Below are 11,198 nucleotides of genomic sequence, written 5' to 3'. Positions count from 1 at the left end.
CCTCGTGTGAATAGTTACCATGCGAAATACCTGTAGTTTGAATTTTTTTATATCAAGTAAAGTAAATGTTATAGTGTCACCTTCTCTAAGGTTCCACATGCTTGACCTATGGGACACAATGACGACAATCCGAGCTCACGATTCATACCCTATATGCAGGGCGCATCACAGGAGGGCAGTCGGTACCCATCCAGATAACTTACTGCGGGTCAGCAAACGGCCATATCTGAACGAGCCTATGTGGGGTTTGAATTATCGACCTCCCACTCCGTAGGTGTACAACATAACCGCTACGCCAAAGAAGCCAGAAGCGTACCTGAAGCTTTTAAAAGTGTAAGCCCGAATACTTGCTATTAGCTTAGTCTCAAAATACTATACTAGTTGGAAACGGAAAGCGTGTTCTTTCTGTAAACAATTTTTCAAGAATGCTGTAAAGAAACAACCATTTTCAAGCATTCTGAACGCCAATAGTCAGAGAAATCACAGTGAAAACAGTGAATTATTTGAATCTAGAAAAAAATATTAAATCTAGAATGCTTAGACCAAGTTGAGATTGAGATCTTAGATGTCAACGCAGTGCATAGACCTATACACTATATGGATATGGACGATATACCGTGACAGTACGTACATTGGCGTTATATTCTATACCAGTATATACTGTGCACTATATTCTATTCATTTTCAGAGGTGTTGAGTGCTTCAACACCCCTGTTCTCTATACAATGTATACAGCCAGAGATTTTGAAGATTTACTTCAACTCCTCTGTTATAGTCTATATACATTGTGGAAGCGTGCACTATACTCTATTCATTGTCAAGAGGTGTTGAAGCAGTGCTTCAACACCCCTGTTCTCTATACAATGTATACAGCCAGAGATTTTGAAGATTTACTTCAACTCCTCTGTTATAGTCTATATACATTGTGGAAGCGTACACTATACTCTATTCATTGTCAAGAGGTGTTGAAGCGGTGCTTCAACACCCCTGTTCTCTATACAATGTATACAGCCAGAGATTATGAAGATTTACTTCAACTCCTCTGTTATAGTCTATATACATTGTGGTAGCGTGCGCTATACTCTATTCATTCTCAGAGGTGTTGAAGCAGTGCTTCAACACCTCTGCTCTCTATGCAATGTAGATTTTGAAACTTTACTTCAACTCCTCTGTTATAGTCTATATACATTGTGGTAGCGTGGACTATTCTCTATCTGTAGATATGAACCCCTGTTATAGTCTATATACATGGTGGTGACGTGCACTATTCTCTATTTGAATAGAGAGGTGTTGAAGCAGAGTTTCAACACCTCATCACCTCTATTTATTCTTTGTCCAGTGAAAATGAAAAATGGGAGAAAAATGCTTAGATTTTTTTTTTGTTGGTTTTGTGTTATATCAGACACCACATTTAATATACTATAAGTATAATACACTCACATTGTACAAAATATAATTTTTGGGCAAAATGTTTTGAAAGTTAAATGAAAATGAGAATTTCTGGACTTAGCATCAACTCTGCCAAATTTTGCAATAAAATTACCAAAATAACTTTTTAAAACAGATATTATATAACATTATAAGATACTTGAAATATACAAACTATGTATTTTGTAAAATATGATTTTTAGGTAAATTTGTTAGAAAAAAAAAATGAAAATTTCTGCATTTTGCCAATTACTTTGTCAAATTTTGCAATAAAATTACCAGAATTACTGTTTTTAAATATATTTTATATTACAGTATAATAGACCTTAAGTAAAGAAACTACATACTTATGTGAAATGTGCTTTTGGGGCACAATGTTTGACAAATGAAATGATTTTTTTTTAAATTTGGTCACCTAGGCATCAATGAATTTTAAGTTTTTATATTGCAGATATTTACCAGTCGCGCAAAATGCACAATTGCAAACAACATGCAAAAGCACTTTGAAACCAATATAATGCGACAGGCGCTTTGGTTTGCCAAGCCTTGCCTTGCAAACATCTACATAAGCCTAAAAATGTCTGTCTGAGATACCAGGCGTGAAGCTGCATATAACACTAGTATGCGGATGAATCCACATGATTCTGATAAAAACATAAAAAAATCAGCCAAAGTTGCAGTATGCATACTTGACAACATGATCCTTTAAATGTCATTTATATTTTCCAGTACAAAATAAAGCACCTCAGAGCGCCCAGAATGCACCATGTTTTTCAAAATATTCTGAGGGGGCATGCCCCGAGACCCACCTAGCAATTATGAATCCACATATAAAGGGCTAGCTAAGCCCCTTACTTCTGTATGCAAAACAAGACTACATGCTCATCTTTTCTTTATCTATTCTGCCTGTTAATTTGCTTGTAAACTTATGTTAGTCAACAATATAATAACATTAGCTGGGCCAAAATACAAAAGTCTCTTCTTATGTTGAGAAAAATTCGAAAAATTCCGTTACTGTTTAATTTCCGTGAATGTTTATTATTCTTTTGCAAAGAGGTATGCAATTATGATTGCAGGGTTTATATGAAAATACGATATCAGGAATGGTCTGAAACAGCCCTAAAACACACAAAAGCCTTAAATGAAACAAACATATTATATATTAAAGAGAATTGGAGTACTGTCTATAAAACATACACCTTAAAACACAATCTATGAACAGTTTTTTTCTTATAAAAAAAGCTACAACAAAAATATCGCTGGAAGTGATGGTACTTCCCATATGCCCGTTTTCTTTGAAAAAGCAGAACTTGTAATTCAGTGTGCTAGTAGAAGGTAAATTGTTGTTGCATTATTATACACAGTTGGAAATACCATTTTTAATAATTGTTTTCATTGTTAATGCTGCACTCTCACAGATATATGAATTTTTATTATTTTTAACTTGGAATGAAAAACTTTTGTGCACATGTCTGATAACAGTTATATGAGACTGCATACAAAATCACAGTTTTTCCTATTACCATTTAAAACTCTATGTTTAATGGTTAGTAATGCTTGAGAAGAAATGAAAATTTTGGCAGTTTTTCAGACAATTGAATTCTGTTTCATTGAGAGTTATCTTATATGACTGGATTGAAGGCATTCATGCTAAAGTCAGACTATTTTAATTATTTTTTTCAAAGCAAATGTGAAAACTCTTAATCAGTGACAGTGCAGCTTTAACATCCTTTTATATTTAATCACTATGATTTCAAAATTATCAGACAAACATGATACTAGATGTATACTGTCTTGTTTGGAATTCTTGCCCTTATTCAGTATTGGTTCAATCATAGCAGTATTTATTTGAACTGCCTCTAGGTTAAAATGTGATAAAATTCATAAGATGTCAAATACATAATTATATAAGATTCACAATTCTTTGAAGGAATGAACTCCTGCTTACATGTCATATAACAAATTATGGACAAATACAGAACCTAATCCTAATAGTTTTTCTCCAGAATTATCAAAGGGGTCACTCTTAACAAAGATCTAGTATAAACTTATTAATAATTTCTTTAGTTTAACAATGTTATAAAATCTTGAAAGGCCATAGGCAGGTAGTTCTGACGTTCATACCCTTCAAAACCTTTGACAAGAGGCATGTCTATCAAATATAATTATGAATTACTGGTGTAAATGGGTAGTGGGTAATGCACATGTCAATTGTAACCACCACCACCCCCGTCTGGGGGTATACTGGGTGTGAATGCGGTGGTTTTGTCTTACCTATGGTATGTTGGATGCGGGGGGAATTTGGCAGGGATTTTAGTTCAGGATCAGTTCAGGGAATTTAACCTGGGGTAGGCTGGACCAAAAGTCAAAAGTCCCCGGACCTGGGGGCGGGATGTGGTTACAATTGACTGGTGCATTATGCTATTCATTTTGTTGCCCACTCTTTTGTTTTTGTTTGATAATCCATTGCACACAACTATAGATCAGGATCTCAAATACTATATATGTTGAAAATTGACAACTTTTGACATCAATGTTTTAGTTATAGTTATGAATAATGAGCGTTCATTCATTGCTTTTTTATCAAATCACAATCATAAGTGTTAGCAAAGCACACCACTTTGTGCAGTAATGTTTAATGCTGTGGCTCCTCTTATCAACCAAGCACTTGGGCTGTTGGTGGATAACCATTTCCCTAGTTTCCTCCCTGTCTGGTCACCTGTTTGAAAATTAAAACATTGATAATATATAATAATGACAAAACTTGAAAGTATTGTACACTATGTTTATACATTTGCTGAATTAAATGAATAAGCTAAGGAAATGTACATTCAAAACAAAAGGGCCAGCATGGCCCTTAATTGGTCACCTGATTAAAATGACCATGAACAAGTCAGTCAGGTAACAACTGGTTATGAAAGGTGTTGCTATTTGCTTAGCAGGTTAGTGGTTGCTGTGTTATTTGATGGTTGATAAGGACTCCTCAAAGAAGGCTGCTCTTTGTTAACAGAAATGAGAATTATGGTAAGCTGGTTGTTCCCATGGTCAATGGATGTTACGGTAATGAACCAGAATGTTGCTATGGAAGTAAATGATTACTAAGGAAGTAATTGGTTGCTATGGATGTTGGCTGTTGCTCAGGAAAAAATGGTTGCTAAATAAGGCATTGGTGCCTATAAAGGTAGTTAATGGATGCGTTGGAAGGAATTGGATGCTATAGAAGTCATTGGTTGAATGGGGATTCATTTGTTGCTATGGATGAAGGTAGTTGCTAAGGCAATCATTGGTTGATAAAGAAGCCAAGGATTGTTTAGGAAGTCATCATATTTTATGGAAGTCATTGGCTGCTGTAAATGAAGTATTTGATAAGGATGTCCTTGGTTGCTTATAAAGTGGTTGTTAAGGAAGACATTGTGAGTTTGGATTGTTAAGTCACTAAGTTAGACAAGTGGGTTCCTTAAGGGTACTACGAGGTCTACGATTTCCTCAACAAGGCAAAACCTTGCTTAACATCCTGCCAAAAGGTGATTATTATATTGTTGTAACAACTTGTTTCATAATCTTTGAAACTAAATACCTTTTAGTTTAGACATCAGTTTCTAAGGAATTCATACATTACTGCAGAAGTCATTGCCTGATTTGAATGTGTATCAATTTTTGTTCTAGAAGTCTATCATTAACAGGGGAACTCTGGTTAGGACAACTTTGACCCCAAGGACGAAACTTGAACAACATTCATAAAAAAAAATTATGAATTCTTTTTACTGCCTGTACAATGTACCTCGCAAATTCGGTAAAAAGTCAACTTTGGAAAAAATACAAAATCAGGCCAAAATTGCTTATATAATGGCAAATATACATTTTTTAACTTTTTTATGCATACCTTATGCTGTGAAAGAGTAAGACTTGTCAAGATTTTGTTTATATTTCAAGAAATTCATTGCTATTTTAATCCGGAATGTAATGTAATTTTTTTAATTTTGGGGAAAATGGAGTTTTTCACAATAAAAAAATCACTGACAATGAACTACAAACTCCAACATATAAACACCACATACACAAAAACAAATTGATTACATATATAAATTACTGAATATTCACATGGTCTTATGATATTATTGATGAATATTATAATGTTATTTTTAGATACCAGTTACGGGTAGTAGTAATGAAGAATACCAGATTACAAAATCAAAGTGGAAATTGGAACTATTAGAGAATCACTTTATTTGTGGGTAGGTCACTTAAATATTCATTGAGGTGAAAAGAAATTACCATATGATGTATTGCATATGTTTAACCGCTGTTGCACAATCATCATTTCCAAGTGACTGTCTTCATGTCCAGTACTAGCTTACAAAATCCCTTTCTAGAAAGTCAAAGACTTCATCTGATGCATCTTAAAAAGGAAGAATACAACACAATCATGAACACAATAAATGCAAATAATGTTGGGTATGCTTTAAACATGATTCAAATGCAAAACATCTTGGCAATTATTTCTAGAGCAATCTAAATGTCCTACATGAGATTTATTCTCTTATGAAAAAGTGATGTTTATGTACAAGCCAAATATACTAGAAATGTGTCAAGTGGACATTAACTTAAGTCTTGTGTTGCTTGGTGAATTGCATATACTGTGAATGAAGATGATTAACAAAAAAACAGGGATTTCTCATAATATGACAAAGTTTTTTTTACCAAGTTTGGTAAAGATTATTGAGCCATACAATGTTTTTATCTGGACTGCATCGTCTTTTATTCTGGGCAGCATAATATGGAAATCCAGGCCATGTATACATCTGGGTTTTATCTGTAATGGACCACATTTTCCAAAATGTATGTAGGCAAATGAGTTACATGGAAATAAAAACTATCTATACATAATAATAAGTGATTTGTATACATGTGTTTACCTTGGTATTATATACCCATAGATATATTATATGACATAATATTGGGTTAATACAAAAAAAAATGAAAGAATATATAATTAGGTTAATGATAAATCAAGCAAATTTAAACTAACACAAACAATTATATGTATATATTTACATTATTTCACAGTAAAATATAATAGAAATTTATAAACATTGGCATAATGCTTAAATCAGGTATCTATTTCAAGGCAGTTGTCATTAAATCATAAAATTTAAAGCTGCACTCTCACAGATATACCAGATTTCTATATTTCCGTTCGAAAATTAATGTTTTATGGCTTAAACCGTTACTAATGGTTTAAGAAAAATGCATAAAACATTACTTTTAAAACTTAAATATAAAAATCTGCTATCTAATTTTTTGTCAGCTGTCTTAAATAACTGGTTTCCATGGATTTTCGCAAAAATTGCCTCATTCCAAGACAAAAAAATTGTCAAAACGTTCAATCTGTGAGAGTGCACCTTTAAGGTCAAAACTAGAAAATGAAACTTTAAACAATAAACTTAAAAACCATGACTTATGGTACAAGTATTTCCACATCGGAGCGGCTGGTTCTTACACACTGACAGTGACACACAATACACTCCACTCCTCTCCATTAACCCTTTATATATATATTACAGTCGAAACTCGTTGGCTCGATATCTCATGGCTCGATATCCTCGTTGGCTTGAACCAGATTAAAAGAACCGATTTTGTTTAACTCTTTGTTCATATAAAATTTGATCGGATGGCTCGATATATTGAGGGTCGATATTTCTCCACGCTCGAAGTCATTTTTGCGGTTCCAAGTAAGAATTTCACAATTTTGTTTGCTTGGGTCGATGTCATTTTCGCGGGTTCAGGTAAGAACCTCACACCTTGATTTGTTTTGTTGGCTTCATTTAGCACACGGCGCTAATCGATAAAAATTAATTCAATTTATTATAATTATTATCAAATTTGAATGACTTAACAGTTTGAATAAACATGCCATCACTTTATCTAAGTTCTTTCCCTAATTGTTATACATGTATAAATTTCAATGCATCCTTATATAACTAATAAGCTAGGTTTTTGTTACCCACTGTTTAAAATTACTTGTTTGCTGTTTTCGCATAATTTTTATAATTAATAAAAACAATCAAATAATATTTTCTAAGTATCGAATAAGTGATGTTACGAACTTTAAGACGTGTAACTATGCCCAATTAATACTCTTCTTTCGCGGAGATAGCATAGCCAATAACAAACGAGGTAAACAAGACTTTTTGTAACGAATAATAAAAAAAATAACATTCTGTAAGCAATCCCGCTTGGCTCGATATTCTCGAGGCTCGAAGTATTTTGGCTGGTCCCTAGAATATCGAGCCATCGAGTTTCGACTGTAGTTTAAAGCTGACGGAGGCACTCCTGCCATGTACCGCTGCCACCATTTAAGTAAACCTGGGAGGAGAAGTGCCCCAGTGTGGAGCTTGAACCAACAACAACTGCTGGAACACTATCATGGCGCTGTAACCAACTGAGCTAACTGAACGGCTGGTTCTCATAGACACGATCTACATCTACAATAACTTTACAATGTACATGAATACATAAATAACTAAAGTATGAATGCAATGTATTCATGTACATTGTAAAGTTGATGTCTACTGTACTACTTTAAAAGACACATGCATGTACCCCAAAATTAGTTTTGACAGGCATGACTCACTAATGCCAGTTGTGAGCTTGTTCCTAGCTTCGATCAAGATATTTCTTCTGAAAATGACATTGAATACACTCTAAAGCCTAAAAGGCTGTAAAATATGCATTCAACATCTTGATAAGCAACTATCTTAAATAAATTAAAATATTAGGATACAGAATGATGTGAAAGAGACTTTAAAAATATCGCTGCATTGTTGGATGTTGGTGCTGTCATCTGATGATCGGTCAGCGGCAATGATTGAGGCAAGCATCAAGTATATTTAAATAAACATTGCACTTTAACAGATTAAATGTTTTGACAACTGTTTTATTTTTTGTCTTTATACAAGCCAATAAATGCATAAGTGCAAGAAAAACAGTGACACAAGACTGCTTAAAAAAACATTGGATTGCATATATATTTTAGTTAAAGCTTCACTATCACAGATATACCATTTTTACAACTTTTTTTATTTTTTGTCTTGGAAAGAGCAAATTTTTGTATAAATATCTGCAAACCAATGATATAGGATTGCTTACGAAAAACCAGATCATAGATTTTCATATTTCCGTTTGAAAATTAATGTTTTATGGCTAAAACCGTTAATAAACGTTTTAGAAAAATGAACAAAACATCAATTTTTGAACTGGTATATATAAAAATTTGCGATCTATATTTGTCAGCAGTCTTATATAACTGGTTTCCATGGATTTTCGCCAAAATTAGTACATTCCAAGATAAAACATAAAAAAGTTGGCAAAATGTTCAATCTGTGAGAGTGCAGCTTTAAGAAAATGATGTTTTATGCATTTTTCTTCCAACTGTTAGTAGCACTTTTAGCCATAAAACATTTTTTTTAACGGAATATGTCAGCAGGCTTATATCACTTATTTGCATATATTAATTTTCACAGAAACTGGCTCATTCAAACTCCAAGACAAAAATAAAAAATAACAAAGTTGTCAAAATACATGTATGCGAGAGTGCAGCTTTAAGGAGTACTTCGTTATATCAATAAAATATACTCGTTAAACTGTCAATTGTTTACGTATCTACATAAATTCAATTACCTTTTGAACTAGAAAGTGTTATATTTTCAAAGAAAATAGCCATATACCTCTGTTCAGTGTCGGTCAAATTCGATGTTTTGAACCCGTTTGAACCTCTCTCGCGCGTGCTAAATACTAAATGACGCAATGTTTTGGACTGGTCTTCATTTTCTTCGATACAGGCACAACCGAGCGTAAATATTAAGCGAGAAAGTCTAGTGGAACGATGCAGGGTTCATTGGGTTTGTTTACAAAAATTCAAGCATCCGGTTAAGAAGACGACAAATAAGAATGGTATTAAGTTGGTAGAATGGAACTCCTTCCTGATTCCTGCACATGTTAAGTTGTAAGTATTGACTATATCGGGATACCATACAGGACACTCAAGTGTTATTTTATATTTTCTTAGTTATCATGCAAATGAAAATAATCACTATCATTTAAAAGTTATTCAGGGAGTTAGTGATGAAAATTCGATAAATAGTTATCGATCAGTTGATAACTGTGATAATACAGTAAATAGTGGACAAATGACCAGTGGCTCCCGAGTTAATGAGTCAATTGACAGTGATATTGAGGTGAGTGATATTTCTAGTCCAGAATCAGCAAAGTCTAGTCAAGAATTTGAAGAATCATTGATTAATGAACATCGAAAGACTGAAATTGTTTTAAATAAGTGTAAATGTTTATATACTAATGCAGATCAGTTGCAAAATAAGATGAGTGAGTTGCAGGTACAGGTTACATTGATTAATCCGGATTTTATATTTGTAAGTGAAGTTTTACCGAAGCTTAACCATGACAATGTGTCCTGCTCATCAGTAATTTATGCTCTTGATGGATATACAGCATTTCCAAGCACAGATGATGGTAGAGGTGTGTTAATTTATGCAAAATCTGAGCTTAATATTTCACCAAATGTAAACTTAAACTTGATGTACCATGATGCTTCTTGGATAGACTGGATTGTTGAAGATGAGACTGTTGTAATTGGATGTATCTATAGAAGCCCTTCTGAAACGGACAATTGCGACATAATTATTGAATTGCTACGGGAAGCAGCTAGAATTTCTGAGAATTTGCTTGTAACCGGAGACTTTAACATGAAAGACATTGAGTGGGAAACATATACAACCATTCACAGTGAATCTCACCATGAATATATGTTTATTGAATGCTTGAGGGATAATTTTCTATTCCAGCATGTACAACAATTTACAAGATGTAGGAATGATCAGCCTTTGAATTTGCTGGATCTAGTACTGTCCAAGGATGAAAATAACGTTACCAATTTTGAGCATTTACCATCTATTGGGTTAAGTGATCATGTGACTTTAGTATTTGATTTTTGCTGTAACTATAAAGAAGTTTACACTGGGAATATGTCTTACAGCTACAGAAGATGTAATTTGCCTGCATTTGTTCAAGATTGGGAGTCTGTCAACTGGAAAGAAACACTTTGTGATAGTGATGTCAATGAAATGTGGAGCTCCTTCTCCGAGAAGTATAAAGTTAGTGTTGATAAATATGTTCCAAAGTCTAAACCTAAAACGGGCTGTAAAACAAAGCCATTATGGATGTCTGGTGAAGTTCTGTCGCATATTAAGAAAAAGCGTCATGCTTGGGACAAGTATTTGGCTACTAGAAGAAATGAAGACTATGAAGCGTATAAAATAGTGAGAAATAGGGCAAATGACTTTGTAAAGAATAGTAAGAGACAATATGAAAGAAATATATCCCAGAAAGCTAAGAGTGAGCCGAAACAATTCTGGCGATATGTGAAGTCTAAAACAAAATCAAGAAGCAATATTTCTAATCTCAAACGTGAAAATGGGGAATTTGTAAGAAATGATAAAGAAAAGGTGGATGTACTGAATGAATTTTTTACTACTGTGTTTACAAAGGAAAATATTGACACCATACCTGATATTGAGGATAAAGACGTGAATAGTGAACTCAGTTCTCTTACTGTTTCTGAAGAAGAAGTTTTGAAGCTTTTGAAAGACATTGACCCTAGTAAATCCATGGGCCCTGATTGTATACACCCATTCCTATTGAAAAGTATGCCAGATATTTTTGTTGAGCCATTAACTATAATATTTAACAAATCT

At 33.5% G+C, this 11,198-nt stretch overlaps 1 long non-coding RNA gene across 4 annotated transcripts; it reads right to left on the bottom strand.

The window, feature by feature from the left end:
* Nucleotides 1-2,310: 2,310 nt before the first annotated feature.
* LOC128213803 (uncharacterized) lies at nt 2,311-9,410 on the bottom strand. Of its 4 annotated transcripts, none has more exons than XR_008257802.1 (4): nt 9,109-9,410; nt 6,130-6,241; nt 5,704-5,827; nt 2,311-4,147 (listed from the first exon to the last, which is right to left on the bottom strand). It is a non-coding gene; the product is annotated as an uncharacterized LOC128213803 (long non-coding RNA). The 4 variants fall into 4 exon arrangements; XR_008257800.1 differs by having other exon boundaries at nt 9,156-9,408; XR_008257803.1 differs by having other exon boundaries at nt 6,159-6,241; nt 9,109-9,406.
* Between the last annotated feature and the right edge of the window lie 1,788 nt (nt 9,411-11,198).

Source organism: Mya arenaria, chromosome 13 (assembly GCF_026914265.1).
Source record: "Mya arenaria isolate MELC-2E11 chromosome 13, ASM2691426v1".
NCBI lineage: Eukaryota > Metazoa > Mollusca > Bivalvia > Myida > Myidae > Mya > Mya arenaria.
The sequence above is the reverse complement of the archived record's forward strand: the minus strand, read 5'-3'. Positions and strand labels throughout refer to the sequence as shown.